The following is a 10,155-nucleotide window of genomic DNA, read 5'->3' on the forward strand; positions in this document are numbered from 1 at the left end:
CAAACAGTGGTATTAATCTAGAACATTAAGTAAAAACATGGAAAACGGTTTCTGATGCAGAGCAGAACATACAAAGAGGTGAAACAGTCACATTAAACTTAGAAACAAACTTATTTGTGGCCAGCACACAATGCAAACCACTGTAAGTCTCCAGAACGTTTTGAAAGGGGACTCTTGTATAAGAGCCTCCAAGAAGGAGCAACATTATCAGGAATCTCAAGATATACTCTCCATTTTGTATCACACCTGTGCTTAATATCATTATAAAAATCTGACTTTATGCATATCTGATAACACTCTTTTTTTCCCAAAGTCTCAAAATTAAGCTCCTTTAACCCTTTAAATATCAGAATCTTCCCTTCTTGATCGTCTTCAATACAAAATCAAGGAGACACCAATAATTTAGGAAAAGAACATTGTATAGGTCCACCAGACAGAAAACAATCAACCAACTGGAGCAACTGTGAGGGGAATGCAACCTTTATCTCATCAAAAAAATGCTCCACTATCCTTACTGATCTAAACCCAAGCTGACTTTTAATATCATTGATTTAACTATAGCTTTGAGGTCAATTAGTCCTTGACCTCCTTCTTTAACTGGAAAATAAAGTATTGCAGAAGGGAGCCAATGATAACCATCCCAGAAAAAATCAATAAAAACTTTTTGTAACTGCTGCAATAAATCGTTTGGTGGATCAAGTACATTAAAACGGTGCCATAACATAGATGCAGCTAAGTTATTAATTACAAGCACTCTTCCTCTGTATGACAGCTTTGGAAGAATCCACCTCCACCTCTGTAAACGACCTGAAACTTTATCAAATAGACCTTCCCAATTTTTCAACATGTAATGATCCACCCCCAGAAACAATCCCAACATTTTAAACCCCTCAAAGTTCCAAGAGCAGTACTGGGGAAGTTTTGGAGGGCCTCCATCCTCCCAATTACCCATCAAAAAAGTTGCACTCAGCCAGTTTATTCTAGAGGAAGAAGCCTTCTAATAAACCTCAAGGGATGATATTAAATTCTTTAGAATCTTCATCTGACCTTATCACCACTGTGACATCATCAGCATAAACACTGAGTCTGACTGTTACCACCCCACTAGATACAGGGCAAGTTGTTGAAATCCCACTTAGCTGTCGTCTCTCAAATGTACCAGCTGTGGTTCAATAACTATGGCATATAAAATACCTGAAAGGCCACAACCTTGCCTTATGCCTCTGCCAGCTACAAAAGGCCTTGTAAGTGTTCCATTTATTTTCAGCATGCTGTACACATCAGTGTACAACAACTTTACATAAGAAATAAAGGATCAACCAAAACCAAAAGCTTCAAAACACTTAAAAAGGAAACCATGATCAACCCGGTCAAAGGCTTTTTCCTTATCCAGAGAAATCAACTTTATGCACTTTGGCATAAGAAATCAAATCTCGAATCAAAAAAAGATTATTAAAAATCGACCAACCAGGAACACAGTAGGATTGATCTGCATGGATGACTGAAGCTATACAACATTTAATTCTATTAGTTAAAACTTTAGAAAGTATCTTATAGTCAACACCGAGTAAAGACACAGGACGCCAGTTTTTTGTCTCCAAGGTCACCCTTCTTGGGTAATAAGGTTATCATAGCCCTAGGAAAAGGCTCAACGGAAGTGTTCCCTTTTCCAAACATTCCAAGAAGACCAAAAACAAAACTTTTCCAATGACTGGCCAAAACTGCTTGTAGAATTCTGCACTTAGCCCATCTAGTCCCGGAGCTTTGCCTGGAGAAAGTTCATTAACAGCTACAGTAAATTCATCAAAGGTCAGTGGTTGATCAAGCATATGTTTCTCCTCATCTGCAAGACGAGGTAAGTCCTGAAGTAAAGAGTCAAAATAAGAGAAAGAGAAAAAGATAAAAATAAAAATATAATTCCTAAAACTTCATAAAAATAATTCCACAATCATCAGTCACTTCTCTCCCATCTGGCAGTTTCAAATGACACAAATTCTTCCTATTTCCAATCTTCTTCTCCAGATTAAAAAATAAAGATGTTGGAGCATCCATGTTGTTAAAAGATAGAAACTTGGGCCTCTTGGGCCCTTTCTTCTAGAAGATTCCTTAAAAGAAACTTGTTCCGTTCCAACATTTCAGCGGCATCAGCACGATCCTCCTCAGCATCAGTTTGAAGAAAGTCATGTTCAAACTGTCTCATCTTACTCCCCAGAATGCTTTTATTGAAGGCAGTATAATTCTGACAAAAAAGTTTAACTTGCACCTTGCCAATGTCCCACCACTGACTTAAAGACTTATACTGCAATTTTCTCTCTCTCCAACTCTCCCAAAAAAAGTGTAAAAGGGTGCACAAAATTGTGATCTTGTAAAAGTTTGCAACTAAATTTCCAAATAAAGTGCTAAGTAGTGCTCTGTGCAGTGGCAACCTCAACAGACATATAAAAGTGATCAGATAAGGGAGCAGGAGAAATACAACCATTAAAAAATTTAGCTCTGCCATTTTTCTGCACATAAATTCTATCAAGCCTGGCTCCAGATATCCTATTAGAATGAACTTTAACCCAAGTATACTGTTAAGTTTGGGGGAAAGTTTCTCTCCAAGTATCCACAAGGTGATGATAATTTATCAAATTTTTAAGTACATCTGCAGACTGACGGTGGGGCTCCTCACGGTCCGTATCTAATGTGTGATCTGTGGTACAATTAAAATCCCCAGCCAAAACAATCATCTTATCTTGAGTAACGTCACTAAGAGCAACTATAAGTTTTATGAAAAAATTAATTTGTTCCGAACCGTTATTGGGAGCATAAATATTAAAAAGTGAAAAGTTAGAGCCGTGAATAGTAACATCAACCCGCAACATTCGACCCGGGACTAATTCAACAACACTTACAGGTAACCCTTTATATTCAGGCTGAGAAGGATCGCAACACCGGCACTGACAATGTCAATGTCACCTTTATTTATATAGCGCTTTAAACAAAATACATTGCGTCAAAGCAACTGAACAACATTCATTAGGAAAACAGTGTCAATAATGCAAAAATGATAGTTAAAGGCAGTTCATCATTGGATTCAGTTATGTCATCTCTGTTCAGTTAAATAGTGTCTGTGCATTTATTTGCAATCAAGTCAACGATATCGCTGTAGATGAAGTGTCCCCAACTAAGCAAGCCAGAGGCGACAGCGGCAAGGAACCGAAACTCCATCGGTGACAGAATGGAGAAAAAAACTTTGGGAGAAACCAGGCTCAGTTGGGGGGCCAGTTCTCCTCTGACCAGACGAAACCAGTAGTTCAATTCCAGGCTGCAGCAAAGTCAGATTGTGCAGAAGAATCATCTGTTTCCTGTGGTCTTGTCCTGGTGCTCCTCTGAGACAAGGTCTTTACAGGGGATCTGTATCTGGGGCTCTAGTTGTCCTGGTCTCCGCTGTCTTTCAGGGATGTAGAGGTCCTTTCTAGGTGCTGATCCACCATCTGGTCTGGATACGTACTGGATCCGGGTGACTGCAGTGACCCTCTGATCTGGATACAGACTGGATCTGGTGGCCACGGTGACCTCGGAACAAGAGAGAAACAGACAAATATTAGCGTAGATGCCATTCTTCTAATGATGTAGCAAGTACATAGGTTGTTATGGGAAGTGTTTCCGGTTCCGGTTTACCTAATTAATGCAGCCTAAAAATCCTTTAACGGATTTGGATATTAAAAGCATATTAGTATGTTATGTGCAGTGTTGGGGAGTAACTAGTTACATGTAACGGCGTTACGTAATTTAATTACAAAATAAATGTAACAGTAATCAGTTACAGTTACTAAGAAAAAATGAGTAATTAAATTACAGTTACTTATGAAAATTGTAACGATTACAAAGAGGATTACATTTGAATATTTACACACATCCACATACAGCTTATTTCTTTCCCAAATTGCACTAAGACATATGGCCCATAATCTCCGAGACGCGGAAAACACATTCGTAGAATCCAGTCATAAAAATGGAATTCAGCCTATAATGACGCAATATGCCACATTTTGGACGAATAAATCAAAAGTAGGTCAGTACACTTGAATCAAAGCCCGATATGGACTGATGTCTGTGAATATTAAGCCGCAAAAAGACTGAATATGAATCATACACGTTCTGCGTGTCTGTGGAAATCAGGCGCTGACTGGACATTGGGAGAACCGGGACTATTCCCGGTGGCCTGGCAGACGATTTGGCCTTCTACTTTAATATTGTTATTGTATAATTGCAGGCCGAATATACTAAAGCGATTATTTCCGAATCCGCCATTCGATAATTAAATTTCTAATAAATCATGAATCGGTTAGTCGTGACTGGCAATGGTTGGGCTCGCGCGCTCTCCGCGCCTCCGCCGAGCGGTTTGGATCAGACTCCGAGTAATCAATGCGAGAGAGAGAGACCGGAGTGAACTGTAGCGCACAGCTGGAGCAGAGAAGCGACTCTTCTGTTCAGGGTTTCAGGTGCAGGTCAGTTTCATCTGTAAATATGCTAATGTAGTTTTGTCTTTGTTTACTTAGTCAAGCAGCAGCAGCACATTGCTCGAAATCACTCAAAATACTGTATAAACGACGTCATTATTATCTTTTGTAATGTTACAGTAGTAAGTTAGCAGACAAATCATCATATTTTATCATAGGTTTAGGGGGAGCTAGTGGATACAAAAACACAACCCTTAGGAAAATTAATATAGCCTATGGTATGGCACTAACCGTGGTTTAATTATGGAATTTGTAGTAAAAATAAATACAAGTGGTAATTCATTTGCCAAAAAAACAAAATTGCACTTACAAAACATGGTAAAAGTCAAATAAAAATCTTCAGTATTAAAGTCATGAGAGAGATGGGTGGATAATGGAAATGAAGGTGCAGTTCAGGAGAGAACTCTTAATTACGTTGCATGTCCCCAACCTAAGGATTCAAATATTTTTGATGTCAGGTCCAAAAAAAAAATAGGGTTGTCCATGTTTCAGAATGGGTTGTGGGTGTATGAGTGTGAGATTTCCCAGCCTATTTTTTCCCCCAGTCCGCCCCTCATGGAAATTAATCTCTAGAATAGTCACTTCATGAGCATTTTTTACTTATTTTGAGAAACTATCATCATATCATATACAAAGAGACAGCAGTGTTTCAAAAAGACACCAATGTTTCAGGAGTTTAGTACACAAAATAGGACACATGCTTATTAGATAACCATATTTGAGTTGATGTATATGCTTTTATTTTTTTTATTAACTATTTTTCCCCAAACCATTGTTAGATGCAGTTAGATGCCTGTAGTTATGCAAAGATTTGGTTTCAAAAACAGTATCAATAAACTATTTATTTTGATTTTAAATCTGCTTTGAACTTCAGATCAATCTCTAAGTAAAGTTTGATTGTGTGGTGGATGTGTTCAAATGTGATCGTCTTAATTTAAGTGATGAAGGATGGTGAAAGTCTGACAGTATTGAGCACTACTGTAAGGTTAAACCTGCATGGTGTAAAATGGTTGAAGATGATTTACAGTTGCAAATTAACATTCATTAGAAATTTATAAAAGTAATCAAAATGTACTCAAAAGTAATTAGTTACATTACTTTATTAAAGTAATTAAAAAAGTTACACTACTATTACATTTTAAATAGGGTAACTTGTAATCTGTAACCTATTACATTTCCAAAGTAACCTTCCCAACACTGGTTATGTGTATGTCAGGTTAAAGAGATGGGTCTTTAATCTAGATTTAAACTGCAAGAGTGTGTCTGCCTCCTGAACAATGTTAGGTAGGTTATTCCAGAGTTTGGGCGCCAAATAGGAAAAGGATCTGCCGCCTGCAGTTGATTTTGATATTCTAGGTATTATCAAATTGCCTGAGTTTTGAGAACGTAGCGGACGTAAAGGATTATAATGTAAAAGGAGCTCATTCAAATACTGAGGTGCTAAACCGTTCAGGGCTTTATAAGTAATAAGCAATATTTTAAAATCTATGCGATGCTTGATAGGGAGCCAGTGCAGTGTTGACAGGACCGGGCTAATATGGTCATACTTCCTGGTTCTAGTAAGAACTCTTGCTGCTGCATTTTGGACTAGCTGTAGTTTGTTTACTAAGCGTGCAGAACAACCACCCAATAAAGCATTAAAATAATCTAACCTTGAGGTCATAAATGCATGGATTAACATTTCTGCATTTGACATTGAGAGCATAGGCCGTAATTTAGATATATTTTTGAGATGGAAAAATGCAGTTTTACAAATGCTAGAAACGTGGCTTTCTAAGGAAAGATTGCGATCAAATAGCACACCTAGGTTCCTAACTGATGACGAAGAATTGACAGAGCAACCATCAAGTCTTAGACAGTGTTCTAGGTTATTACAAGCAGAGTTTTTAGGTCCTATAATTAACACAGAATTTTTCAGAATTTAGCAGTAAGAAATTACTCGTCATCCAGTTTTTTATATCGACTATGCAATCCATTAGTTTTTCAAATTGGTGTGTTTCACCGGGCTGCGAAGAGATATAGAGCTGAGTATCATCAGCATAACAGTGAAAGCTAACACCATGTTTCTTGATGATATCTCCCAAGGGTAACATATAAAGCGTGAAGAGTAGCGGCCCTAGTACTGAGCCTTGAGGTACTCCATACTGCACTTGTGATCGATAGGATACATCTTCATTCACTGCTACGAACTGATGGCGGTCATATAAGTACGATTTAAACCATGCTAATGCACTTCCACTGATGCCAACAAAGTATTCAAGTCTATGCAAAAGAATGTTGTGGTCAATTGTGTCAAACGCAGCACTAAGATCCAATAAAACTAATAGAGAGATACACCCACGATCAGATGATAAGAGCAGATCATTTGTAACTCTAAGAAGAGCAGTCTCAGTACTATGATACAGTCTAAATCCTGACTGGAAATCCTCACATATACCATTTTTCTCTAAGAAGGAATATAATTGTGAGGACCAAAAGGGAGTTGTGGTTTTCCACCTTCCCAGCTTCCTATCAGAAGAGCTTCACTCTTATTCCAATTTACATTAGCAGAAATAAAATCTCCAAGCAATTCGAATAAAACCTGCACATCACTTTGCTTACTAATAATTACTACTAAATCATCAGCATACGCTGATAATGAAAAGTTGCAATTACACGTTGGCAAAGAAATACCTTCAAGTTTCAACCTAATTTGCTGTAATAAAGGCTATATGGCCAAAGAATAGAGCATACCATTAGCCTCTTAGAGACATCCAGAAGATCACGAATCAGAAAAAACATTTTAAAAAATTGACCCCCTGGGGACGCAGTATGTCTGGTAAGGATGAATTACCTGGTCCATCACCTCTGCCAATCGATTTGCTAAGACCTTAGAGAGCAGCTTGTAGTCGCCGCACAGGAGGGAGACCGGATGTCAGATCACCCTTCTTGGGTAGGAGAGTCAGGACCGCTCTGCGGCAACTCAATGGCAGAAGCCCTCCGGCTAAACTCTCATTCAGTACCTCTAGCAAATCCTCTCCAATCTCTGACCAAAGGGACTTATAAAAGTCAACAGGCAGACCATCAATCCCTGGTGCTTTTCCCAACGCCATGCCTTGGAGGGCTTTAACCAGTTCCCCCATGGTCACAGCACCTGAGAGCTTTCCGTTGACTTCCTCTGCCACTTGAGGAAGATTTTAAAAAAAGCACTGTCACACCTTTAATCTGGACTCAGTTCATTTTTAAATAAAGACTCATAAAAATTAGCTGCTCTCTTACGGATATCCTTAGGGTCAGTCAGCAATGCTCCAGATTCAGAACGTAAGGCATGAATAACTCTATTCTGCCCATTTTTCTTTTCCAAGCTAAAGAAAAACCTTGATGGTACATCCATTTCATTTATGCTTAGAAAACGTGACCTGACCAAAGCACCCTGTGTTTTAAGCCCTAAAAGGTCAGATAACGGAGTTGTCTTATTTTATAATTATTATTTATAAGAGACTCCACCTCAGGCAAGTGAGCCAATTCTTGCAATTTTAAAATATCAGTCTCTAAGGAGCTCAAACTCAGGGTTACCTCTCTAGTAACTCACTCACTCCACTCCCTGACTGCGGGTGTCGCTGTTGGACAGTGTTTTCTCTACTTCCTGTTGGCCTTCTGCAGCTAATCGTAGCTCCGTGTAGCTGTTTTTAGTATTTTATTTTTTTCTCTAGAATCTTTATCTTACTATCACTCTCTGTTTTTTAAAGTGATAAAATATAACTTAATTCACACCATATTTCTGATATTATCGATCAATCTTATCAGATTAACTTTGATTGTTCACTTTTATTATATATCCGTGAGTTCAGTACACCTGCAAAGCGTTAGCACTCGTAAGCTTGTCATTAGCGTTTTCATTCGAACCTATCGCTGTTTTCTTTTCTCCTCTCTCTCGCTCCAGTTTTTCACAAGTTCATCAAACAACCGCAGTAAGAATATTTCATCAAGCACGGTGAGTAATGGCTTCTCCTGCTATTGTTATTTGCACCTCTTGTCACATGTACAGTTTATCTATATCTGTCGCAGATGAGGGATTCACATGTGATAAATGCAGGGAAATAGTTAGGCTGACAGAGAAGATTTCAGAATTAGAGACACGCATCCAAACTTTAATTGAGGACAGTAAGAATGTTAGGGCTCTAGATACAGCTTTGGATGCGTCTAGTTCAGGGATTCCTGTACATTGTTCGGTTCCGGCAATAGAGCCCCTGCAGCAGGGCAACTGGGTGACATTGAGGCAGCGTAGTCGTGGGTCAAAACACCGCTCTTCTGTTCCGATCAAAACATTAAACAGGTTCTCCACACTCAGTGATGCACCCACTGAGAAACCTGATGAAAGTGCTCTAGTTATTGGTGATTCTATTGTACGGAACGTGAATATACTGTAGAGACACCAGCCACCGTCAAATGTTTACCGGGAGCCAGAGCACCTGACATCTTGGCAAATTTAAAAGTGCTGGCTAATGCTACACGTAAATACAGTTAGATTGTTATTCATGCCGGCGCTAATGATGTTGGACTTCGCCAGTCGGAGATCATTAAAAATAACACTAAAGAGGTGTGAGAACTTGCAAGCACGATGTCAGACACTGTAATATGCTCTGGTCCCCTCCCTGCTTACCGTGGTGACGAGATGCATAGCAGATTGTCATCACTCAATGGCTGGATGTCTAAGTGGTGCCCACAGAATAACATAGGTTTCATAGACAATTGGACGAGCTTTTGGGGCAGACCTGACCTGTTGAAAAGAGATGTTCTTCATCCCTCCTGGGGTGGCGCCACTCTTCTCTCTAGAAATATGGCAAATAGTCTTAGTGTTTATACTTGACTAACTGGGGCCCAGGTCAGGAAGCAGACAGACTGGCTAAACCGACCGTCTGCTAGCTGCCTCCCGTCACAGAGGTCAGTTAATTCTCAGCACATAGAGACTCTTTCACCTAGATATCACACTATAGAGACTGTGTCTGTTCCCCGAACTAGAAAATACAAAAAACATCCAAACCAAGTTAAGATTAACCATTTAATTGAGGTTCAACAAATAAAAAACAGATGCAATATGGATAAACAAATGCTAAATCTTGGCTTATTGAATATCAGATAGATTTCTACGAAAACACTTTTTGTAAATAATATGATCACTGATCATAATATAGATGTGCTCTGTTTGACAGAAACCTGGCTAAAACCTGATGATTACATTGTTTTAAATGAGTCCACCCCCCAAGATTACTGTTATAAACATGAGCCGCGTCTAAAAGGCAAAGGGGGAGGTGTTGCTTCAATTTATAACAACGTTTTCAGGATTTCTCAGAGGGCAGGCTTCAAGTATAACTCGTTTGAAGTAATGTTGCTTTTCATATAACATTATCCAGAGAAACAAATGTTAATGCTAAATCCCCTGTTATGTTTGTACTGGCTACTGTATACAGGCCACCAGGGCACCATACAGACTTTAATAAAGGGTTTGGTGATTTTACATCTGAGTTAGTTCTGGCTGCAGATAAAGTTTTAATAGTTGGTGATTTTAATATCCATGTTGATAATGAAAAAGATGCATTGGGATCAGCATTTATAGACATTCTGAACTCTATTGGGTTTAGACAACACGTTTCAGGACCTACTCATTGTC

This window comes from Carassius carassius, chromosome 43 (assembly GCF_963082965.1).
Source record: "Carassius carassius chromosome 43, fCarCar2.1, whole genome shotgun sequence".
Classification (NCBI taxonomy): Eukaryota; Metazoa; Chordata; class Actinopteri; order Cypriniformes; family Cyprinidae; genus Carassius; species Carassius carassius.